Below are 11,422 nucleotides of genomic sequence, written 5' to 3'. Positions count from 1 at the left end.
AGAAAAAAGAAGAAAAAGGTAAAGATACAAATTATGAACAACAAATACACATCTATCAACAAGTGAATCTAAAAATCAAGTGAATAAATAATCTGATGATCTGAATAAACTGGTGAATATAATAGAAGTGGGGGCATAGAAAGGGAGTGGACTGACAATTCTCAGGGGGAAGAGGGGGTGAAGGGTGCGGGAAGAGTTTCGACAAAAATCTTACACCTATGGATGAGGACAGTGGTGGGGGGTAAGGGCATGGGTTGGGGTGGGAACCAGGTGGAGGGGAGCTATGGGGGGAAAAAAGAGTAACTAATGTAATAATCTGAACAATAAAGATTTAATTTAAAAAAAATAAAAATAAAAAATAAAAACCTACTTTAAAAAAAAAAAGTAATCACCCACAATCAAGAAATATTTTTGTCTATATCCTTCTAGTCTTATCTCTATGAATTTTTACATAGTTGAGGTCATGAGGTATATATAATTTTATCTGTTAGCTTTTACTCTTAATGTAATATTTATACAATATAGCATTTCCCATCTTTTTACAAAATATTTATAGTACTTTATAGCTTAATAATAATCTATCCTCAGTCTATAGTTCATTCAATCTTTCCCCTTCCATTGAACATGTAATTTGTTTCCAGTTTGTTGATGAACTGATGCTGATAAACATTTCATGCAAGAGCCTTTTACATTGCCAAACTGTCTCTTTGAAATAGATTTCCAGATATAGAATCACTAAATCGCTAGATATAAAATTTTATAGCTTTTCCTACATATTGTGAAAATTTTGCAAAATAGGTTGCACGTTGAAACTCCTGTTTGCAATTTATGAGAAAGGCTGTTTAACTGCATGCATTAGTTTTCTGTTGCTGCAGTGACAAATTACCATACGTCTGGGGGCATAGATTTATTCTCTTATGGTTCTGGAGGCCAGAAGATCAAAATCAGTTTTAATGGGATAAAGTCCGTAGTTCCTTCTGGAAGCTCTAGGGGAAAATTCATCTATTGCCTCTTCTAGCTTTTGAGGGCCACTTATTTTCTTTGACTTGTGACCCCTTCCTTGAATCACTCCAGTCTCTTCACATCTCCTACTACTCTTCTGCAGGCAAAACTCTCTGCCTTCTTCTTATAAGGACACGTGATTACATTTAAGGCTCACCTAGATAATCCAGAATAATCTTAAAATTCTTAATGTAATCACATCTGAAACATCTCTTTTGCCCTATAAGGTAATATTTGAAGGTTCCAGGGATTGGGGCATGGATGTTTTTTTTAAAAAATATCTTGATTGTTGAGAGTATTACAGATGTCCCCCATTTACTTCCCCTTGCCCCTACTCCAGGTTGCACCCTGCCCCAGGCCTTCACCACCCTATTGTTTATGTCCATGGGCAATGCATATATGCATATAAATTCTTTGGTTAATCTCTTCCAGCCCAGGACATGGATATCTTGAGAGGACATTATTCAGACTAGACTACACTACTGGTATACTCTTTCCAACATCAGGTATTCCCATTTTTCCTTTATTTTGATAGATTGGAACATTAAAATATCAATGACAAGTTAATTTTCATTTTATTATCTTGCCACTTAAATGTTCTATTTTATGACTTGTCTGCTCACCCACATGTCTACTGACATATCAATGTTATGCTTACAAATTTAAAATGTTTTTTATATAGTGAGAACATCAACCTTTTTTTTTTTTTAATATATTTTATTGATTTTTTACAGAGAGGAAGGGAGAGAGATAGAGAGCCAGAAACATCGATGAGAGAGAAACATCAATCAGCTGCCTCCTGCACATCTCCCACTGGGGATGTGCCGCAACCAAGGTACATGCCCTTGACCGGAATCAAACCTGGGACCTTTCAGTCCGCAGGCCGATGCTCTATCCACTGAGCCAAACCGGTTTCGGCGAGAACATCAACCTTTAATTTGTGGTGTGTATTGTAAGATTTTTCTCCCAGTTGATTAGTTGGTATTTTAATGTTTGTGTGTTTTCAGCAGCTATTTTTGTTCTTTCATATCTCTTTTGCAATTTATTTTTTAATGTACATAGAGTAAGATTTGCTCTGTTGCTGGTAAAGGTCTATGAGTTTCCACAAATGTAGAGTTAATAAAGTTGGCCTGTCTCTTGATTTTGGTGATGTTTACACTTTTCTGCAATGATTTTGATGTTTGTTTAATTATGGTGAGATGGGAACAGGATGGACTACAGACAGAAACTTTAAATGTTATACAATAAAATTCGTAACTTTTATGATTTCTTCCAACTCTATTAACCTTATTAAGTATTCCCAATCTGGAGATTATTTCATGCTTTTATAGTATTTTAATATTATATTTGATTCTTCAATACATTAAAATTTATTTTGGTGTACAGTAAGATGAGACTCTAAATTGATTTTTTTGTTCAAGTTGCTAAACTATTATTCCAGAATCATTTAATGAATAATCCATTTCTTCCCTACTGTTCTGAGTCCACCCAAGGGAGACATTTAAAGGTATAATTTCAGGAGGCTAAATAAACTCTTACAGTTTGCTTTGTTTTGTTTTGTTTTTTAAAAAAACCTGTGTTTTCTTGTCCTAAAGTAAAAAAGAAATCTTTGCTGAGTTAAAGTATTTTTATTATTAATTTTAACACATCTTGGATTTTCATGCCAAGAATATATTAGAAGTCATTTTTTTCCCAGCTCTAGAGTAAAGCTAAGTAAAAAGCGACAAGCTTAGCCAACCAACTGTTGGTTATTCGTGGAATCTCAACTTCTGTGCAAAATTTTTAAATTGGTGATGGATGGTGAGTGTGTATGCATGTGTGTGTGTCTGTGTGTGCGCGCATGTGTGTGTTTTGCTTAAGCCCCTGTTCCTCAAAATGTGATCCTCTAGCTACCAGCATCAGCCTCAAGTGGGAGCTTTTAGAAAGTTGGATCTAGGCCCCACCCAGATTTACTGAATGGGGATGTGCATGTTAACAAGGTGCACATTAAAGCCTGAGAAGCACTGGCTTCAGCCTGGCCTTACCGCTGGACTTGGCTAGAGCGCCCATTTTGATAAACTCTGTCTGCACAGCAGTCCTTTAATCATAACAAAGGAACAAACAGAGACCCATCCAAGTAACTCCATCCAAGGGGACTGGGAGGCATTGAGGCAACTCCAGGGATGAGTCGTTTGGTGCTCTGGTCCTTGGCCATCACTTTTGTTTTCCACCATTAATGTGACTCCCCGCCCCACCCCCCACCCCTCTCTAGTCTGGTCTCTACTTCTTTTTGTCTTCTTATTTCCCTTTATATATATTGGCTGGTTCTTTCCATAACTTTCTGATAACATTCCATAAAGAGATTGTCTGATTGCCCTAATTATTCACCTCATTCTGTTCAGAAGAACTTCATGCACAGGCTTCCTCATGGTCAGCCTGTGCACTGTCTACTGCTGGGCCTATTGTGGGCCCACCACCAGTGGTCACTCCCTTATCAGCAAGGGTGTTACAGTCCAGTTAGAAGGGCCCATGGGTGTGAAAGGGCCAACTATTATCACACATGCTCTTCTTATACTTAAAAAGACAGCACTGTGGTCCACCATAGCATGAGATCTGAGTTCTTTCCCCAGGGATGGAACTGAATTTGTTGAAAATTCTCCTAAAAGCACTTTTGTGTGTGATTGGTAGAGACTTGACTGTGTGTATGAGTAAGGGGTCATTGAGTACTCAGGAAACAGAGAATGTATTATCCCACCCATAAATTAGAATCACAGTCTTATCCACAACTGTCAATCATTTGCACATTATTCCAACCAGATATAAACTTTTCACCTACTTTCTTTCCCTTAGTATTTTTCTCTTGGCCTTATGTGTTTGATTCTGAGAGGCAGTCCCTGGGTTGTCCTGTCTTTTTTTTTTAAGATTTTTATTGATTTCAAAGAGGAAAAGAGAGGGAGAAAGAGATAGAAACATCAATGATGAGAGAGAATCATTGATCAGCTGCCTCCTGCATGCCCCTACTGGGTATCAAGCCCACAACCTGGGCATGTGCCCTGACCAGGAATCGAACCGTGACCTCCTGGTTCATAGGTCAATGCTCAACCACTGAGCCACACCAGCTGGGCTGAGCTGTCCTGTCTTTACCCCAAATGTAGATTAATGTCTCAGACACAACAAGCTAGTTCCAAATCAAGGACACAAGAGTGAGCTTTCCAGATGGCTGGGGAGGGCAGAAGCTGCCCCCACAATCCAACTTCCAAGGGCTCATCTCAAGCCTGACCTCTGTTCTTTCCAAGCCAGCATTCAGGAATCATTTTGACCAAATAGGACACAATGATTAGTGACCATTTACTGAGCATCTGCCAAGCTGAGGAAGGGAGGAAGGAGAACCAGTCCATATCCTTGGAAAAATAATCGTCTGCTAAGAAGATAAAACCAACCCACAGTAAAGAGAAAAGCAATTATAGGCAATCATTGAGTTTTACTTGAGGGTAGTAGAGAGGGAGAAACCACACAGTCTAGTCAGTGTTTATCTTAACATTACAACACTCACAAATAAAGTTCCAAGATCCAATCCACCAGCTAGTGCATTTGTTTTGCACATTCATCCACTCATTCATTCAGCAAACATATGTTGAACACTCAGTGTCATTTAATGCTCATGATAATGAGAGTCTGATACTATTATTCCATCTTACAGATGAGGAAACTGAAACCTGAAGAGGCAAAATGACTTTCCCAAGGCCACATGGCCGGCAAGTGATAGGGCTGGGATTCAGACTCCGGGTTGCTGGCTGATTCTCAAGCCCCCACCCTCAGCCATTAGGCCATTGACTCCTTACCCAGGGCTGGGACTCAAATCAGCAAGAAGGAGGGCACTCCTGGAGGAGAGTATGGAAAGAAAGCTTGCTGTTGGAAAAAGAGAAGATATTTTCTCCAGGCAGGAATAAGAGCTAAATGAGAGACTTTATTGCCTCCTGTATAAGAACCTAGGAGGTGAAGTACATTGGGACACTTGTGGAGGTCTTGAAGACTAAGCAAAATTGGGGAAGGGGCACATAAGCTCCTTCAAGCCTTCCTGGGGGAGGGGGAGGGAGGAGGCGCAGAGGGGGAAAGGAGGTCCAGCCTGCACAGGTGAGCATTGGCAAGGGTGAGGGAGGGGGGCTTCCTCGTATTTATGCGGAGTCCAGCCTCTGGACATCCCTATAACATACCCCAGGCCAAGTATAAGTAGGGTAAGTGACAATGAGAACAAGACAGAAACAGAAGAGCCAGAGCGCAATAGACAGACGCAGAATACTCATCTTCCCCAACATTACGAAGGCACATCAGCCCCTTGTCCATACACAGGAAAAGAGGCGGGAGAGCTGAAAGGAGAAGCAATTTTATCCAGAGGATGCCAGGCATTAGTTAAAGGGGACTGGTTAAAATATTGCATTATGATATGGGGCGGGGGATCGGGTCTCTTCCACCGTTACTGAGTGAAGGGAGTTTATATAAGAAAACAGCAAAGTGGATACAAACAAACCACGTTTTCTCTGATAAACAAGTATTTGGTAAATCTGCCACACACGCACAGGTGTATACACATCATAGAACCACATGTAATTCACAGGTTGGGCTCTAAAGTAAGGTGAAATCACGTTCTGTTTTTGTTTTGTTTTTTAAGATTCTTAAAAATCCCTTCAAAAGTCACCACACTGGAGACCAGCATAGTCGAACTCTGGAATAGAAAGCTAATTCTAAAATTGAGCACCAGAATGAAAAATGCACATCTTTAAACCCTGCACTCACCCTCGAGCCGCTGGATCCCAGGAGGCACATAAGGTTCTGAAAACAGAGCAACTGCTTCATTTTGACAGTGAATACTGCTGTGGAAGAAGAAGGAACTGATATCTCGGTCCTGGGCTTGGTGTCCTCCTACAAGATGAGCCCAGAGCTCCTGGAACTTACACAGCCGCCCACAGGCTGAGAAGAAAGCACCCATTTAAGGAAATTTCTAAAGTTTCTGCTCAAAGTGTCAGAAGAGTAACTTTGGATTAATACTTCAGAAGGCCACATCCCATTGATACCCTCACACCTGGCAGTCATTAGTTAAGAGCAGTCCCAGGCTACAATTTCCAAGTTACTCCCTGTACATAAAGTGGCTTTGTGCGCAAAGGAGCCTGGGAAATGTAGCTCTCTACAGCCCAGAGCAGATCAGGGAGAAGGGCATGAAATGTGTCTGTGAGCAAACCAATGAGAGGCATGCCTGGTGACTTAGGAGACTCAGTTTTAGAGTCATAAGGCTTAAGTTCTGGTTCCCAAATGTCTATGTCATGTTTTAAAAAGATAACTCAGAGTTACCCAACGAGTTCTCAGAACTTTCTAAAATTAGAACCTGATTGCATATGAGTACAAGGTTCCAAGGTGGATGCCACCCTCTGCGACAGGACAGCTGGCTCAGCCAGGTGGTGTGCTCCCGGGAACTTCCAGCCCTGGATTTTCAGTTCTCTGAAGTCCCCAAGGCCTGGCTTCTTGCCACTGAAAAGGAGATAAGGACAAGTTGTTTCATATAAAGATACAGTTAGGGGACATGGCTGATTATGAAGAAAAACCAACACTGCCTCTATGTTGGCAGAAAAGTGGGTCTTGGAAAAGCTTTTCTAAAACTTGTTAAAACCAAAGCAACGTCTGAGTTTCCTCTGAGTTTTTTTGAAACATTAATCTCCAAAGCATCCTGATATCTCCACACGGACAGCATTCTGGAGGAAGAAGAGCCGGGGTGGGAGGTGGGGAACCAGAGGAGCCTGGGGAAACCCAGGACTGGTTGGAGTCCCTACAGCGATCGGGGATGAGAGGCCTTGCTCACCTGCCATGCTGCTGCTCCTGGGAGGCCATGTCTGCCAGGAATCACATCATGGGATTAGGTCCCACCTTTCAAAGGTTAGCTGTAGAGAGTGGCAGCAGGGCACAGGTGAGAGGCAGGGACTCCAGTATGTCCACAGGATCTCTGATCGTTCCTTCTGCAGGGTCCCCCAACTGATGCCTTCAAGCAAACTGGGACCCCTTTTGTCCACTTCTAATACTTGTTCAACCCAAGGTTTTGGCCCACCGGTGAGGGTTTTCTCACTTCTTATCACCTTCAGTCCTCAGAGGTCCCAAAGCTGCCGATCCTTTTGCTACACATCCTCACCCCAACCTGCTCACTGAGAGCTGGCCCAGACTCTGAGCAGGTCTTCCCTCCTCCCCACCATTAAAACACAGAGGCCCAGGGCATCAGGAGCTGTAAACTCTGTTACACTGAAATGCTTGGGAGTCACAATGTCTTTATATCTTCCTCTCTCCATCCTTGCCTGGAAATGCAAGACCAAAGCCAAGGAAATGATGTGTTCATTGCGAGAGTTCAAGCATGTGACAGACCAATAGGAGAGATAGTTTGGGGTGAGGAAGCCCCTCTGGAGTTATCAGTCACCAGAGCTGGTGGCTCTAGAACTGGAAGAGTGTAGGAAGTATAGCTCCCTTTTTAATCTTCCACAAGCTCTCCAGACACAGAGCAGATGCTCCCCTGGGACCCAGGCCCATCAAGCTGTGGATATTGAATCAGTGGACTTTGCAGTAAGGGAGGCAGAATGGGGACCAGATGTCGGACATCTGTGCCAACTGATTAACTAGTAATTAGTGTGAAAATTCCCTTTCCTCCATTCTTTGAGACTTTTTATACAGATTAAAGTCCAGTCAAGACCAATTGCAAGAATATTTCTTTATGATCCCAGGGCAGGCTAGTCCTTCTAAGTGAATAGCCAAAATACTTTATACAGTGATGCAAAGAGTAGTGTTTGATTGCTGTAAAAAACAAAAAAAAAAAAAAAAAAAAAATCATTACATCCATGTTCTGCTTGCAAGCCAAAGGAATGTCTGGGTTCTGAATGCTTCTTCATTCAAGAAGAAAAAAGGCACAGATAAGCTATACCTTGAATCATAAGCTATGAATGTGAGAGGACACCTGAAGTCAGGACATGAGGCTGCCTCCCTGGACGAATTTGAAATGGCTGATATTACTATCCAATCTATTACCACCAGAGGTACCAAGCTGGAGCACCTTCCTCAGCCCAACCACCTCTAGCCGGATGGACTCTCCCTGTGTATCATTATCACCTTGGTGAGTTTCATCATCTTCTTCCCCTTCCTAATGAGTAACATCATTACCAATGACATCAGTCATCTCCCCCATTCGAACCAACATGGAAGTTCAGTTCAGTATCCCCTCCCCTCCTCTGGGCAACGCATATGCCCTGACCAGGAATCGAACCATGACCTGGTTCATAGGTCGATGCTCAACCACTGAGCCCTGCCTATCTTTTCAGGCACAACTGGTTGCTCCCTCCTCAGTGCCCCAGAATGACATGCCCCTGTGGATTTATCTGTGGCTCTGTCTTCCCAATAGACTGTGAGCTTCTCAAGCACTGAACTGATTTTCAATCTTTGCCTCTGCGTTCCACAGACAAATGACAATGCTTATGTCGTCTCTTCTGTACCTTCCCACCCCCAGCAAGTGGTCAATTCAACGTATGGTCCGTCTGGTTATTAGAAAAGAAAGGGCGGCTATAGGAGGTATTCGAGAATAAACACCAACAAGGCTTGATGGCAGACTGGATATAGATAATGGAGATGAGGGGAAAGCTAGGTGACCACAGGCAGCTGCTGACACTGACAGGACAGTCAAAGGAGACCTGAGGACAAGATGGGGGAGGGGGAGTCCAGTTGAGGACGAGTTGACCTTAGAAGGAGAAAAGAAAGGGCGGCTATAGGAGGTATTCGAGAATAAACACCAACAAGGCTTGATGGCAGACTGGATATAGATAATGGAGATGAGGGGAAAGCTAGGTGACCACAGGCAGCTGCTGACACTGACAGGACAGTCAAAGGAGACCTGAGGACAAGATGGGGGAGGGGGAGTCCAGTTGAGGATGAGTTGACCTTAGGAGGTCAGCGGTGTTCAGGGGCAGATTTCCAAAACGCCAGTGGAAATATAAGACATGAGCCCAAGGGAAGTCGTTTTCCCAGGGCTGGGCGTGTAGAATTTGGAGTCACCCACACTGAAATGAAAATTGAGAGCAATATTATCCATTTGAGTTTCAAAGACAAGGGAGTGGGCCAAGGAGAGCAACAGGTCCAAAACTGGACTTTAGAAGCACCATCGTATATTGGGACAGGGCAGAGGCTGAGGACCCCAGGGATAAGCCCGCATAACTGTGCCATATGAGAGCCTGAAGCAAAAGGAAAAATCAGTAATACTGGTCCTGTCTTTATTTTTAAATTTTATATTTTATTCATCATTTTTTAAATATTTCATTCAAATGTTACTTATCTTGAGAGGCAGGATAGCATATAACAGTCCAGAAACGTCCTTCAAAGGAGACCTGAGGCAGCTGAGCCCTGTGGACAGAGCCCAAGCGCCGCGTCCCACTAGCCTGGATTCTTATCCTGTCTCCGGCGCCTCTTAAGCGCATGATCTCAGGCTAAACTTGGTGTTATCTTCTGAAAAATAACTCCTTCCTGGCACAGTCATCCCAGTGCCTGCCCTACACAGGTGATTCCTAAAGATTTATCCCCACCTCGGAGCACTTCCGGTGGTGGGTGGTGAGGAGGCAACCTAAGAGGTTGGGCAAGGAGGGGATGACGGTGGGAGTGAGGAGTCCCAGGAGGGGCGAGAGGCGGTGCGGCCAGGAAACCAGCCTCCATCTTCTCCACATATGACAGATGGACAGAGCCAGACAGAACTGGGACATTCCATCCACTGTCCATATTTTACATATTGCATTACACTCTATTTTTTAATATCTGTGACTTCCTTCCGTTGTGGGGCGGAGGGGGTGGGCGGAGAATCAACACTTCTCCTCCCACAAGGCCAGGTGCTCAGAAGGGCTGGAGCCTGGCCGCTCTCTGACCCAGTCCACTCTCCCACCCCTGTCCTCAGGAAGCAGCAGAAGCTGGATCATGGTCCCTTTGATCAGCGACCTTGTGGTGACAACCCACAGCCGGTCTAGCGTGGTTCCCAGAGGACTGCGGTGAGGCCCGTTGGGGGAGGGGAGCTCTGCCATCATTTCCTTCCCAACTGGCTCTTTTCAGAAGCCTGGAGCTCCCCAGCAGTTTTTCCCTGGTGGAAAATGTCCATGTTTGGTGTCTGCCCAAAGGAGAATCTCTATGGAAAGTTTGAGAAAGATTCCCTCTGGCTGGGGATGTGAAAAAAGCCTGTGCCTTTCCCATTTGGAAAAAAAGGAAAGAACATACTTGAGACAGGGTTATTTTTGTCTCAAGATTCAGAAGGCGCTGACTTGAACAGTGCTCACCCGGCCTGCATTTCCATCGCTGGTGGAACCGGCCACACAGAGGTGAGGCCGACCCCAAAATGCTCATGTCTCTTCTCAAGAATTTGTCTTTTTTTCTTTTAGTAGATATAGCCTATATATAATAAAGTGGACAAATCGTAATAATCTTATGTATGCAGCTTGATGGATTTTTATGAAGGTATATAACCATATAACTACCACCCAGATCAAGATATAAAGCATGTCCAGTACACCAGAAGGCTCCCCCATGCCCTTCCCAGTCAATACTCAGCCCCAGAAGCTAACCAATTAGTTTTGCCTGTTCTTAAATTCCATATAAATGGAATCATACAGTGTGTATGCTTGGCATCTTGTTTCATTCGCTCAACATAATATCTGTGAGATTCATTCAGGTAGTCACATGTTGTATTAGTTTGCTAGGGCTGCCATAGCAAAATTGCACAGGCTGGGTAGCTTAAATGACAGAAATTTGTTTTCTCACAGTTCCAGAGGCTGGAAGTCTAGCGAGATCAAGGGAGCAGCAGGGTTGGTTTCTTCTGAGGCCTCTCTCCTTAGATTGTTGATGGCTATCTTCTCCCTGTATCTTCACATGGTCTTCCCTCTGTGTGTCTGTCCCCTAATCTTCTCTTCTTATAAGTACACTAGTCGTATTGGATTAGGGCCACCCACATGACCACATTTTAACTTAATTGCCTCTTTAAAGATCCTATCTCCAAGTACAGTCGCATTAAGTACTTGGGGTTAGGACTTCAACAACATACGAATTTGGGGAGGGGGAGACGATTCAGCCCATAACACATATAATACGGATTTGTTCTTTGTTTTGTTTTGTTCGGCTTTTTATTAAATTTATTTAGGGTAACATTAGTTAATAAAATTACATAGGTTTCAAGTGCACAGCTCTATAATACATCATCTGCATATTGTATTGTGTGTTCACCACCCAAAGTCAGATCTCCTTTCGTTAACCCCCTTTACCCTTTACTGCCCCCCTGACCATCTCTTTGTCTCTGGTAATTGCCATACTGTTGTGTCTATGTTTGCTTTCTGTTTGTTTCTTTGTCTTGTTTGTTCATTTGCTGCTTTCAGTTTTATTTCCCAAATATAGT

Source organism: Myotis davidii, unplaced genomic scaffold (genome assembly GCF_000327345.1).
Source record: "Myotis davidii unplaced genomic scaffold, ASM32734v1 scaffold32, whole genome shotgun sequence".
Classification (NCBI taxonomy): Eukaryota; Metazoa; Chordata; class Mammalia; order Chiroptera; family Vespertilionidae; genus Myotis; species Myotis davidii.
This window is presented reverse-complemented; position numbering follows the sequence as displayed.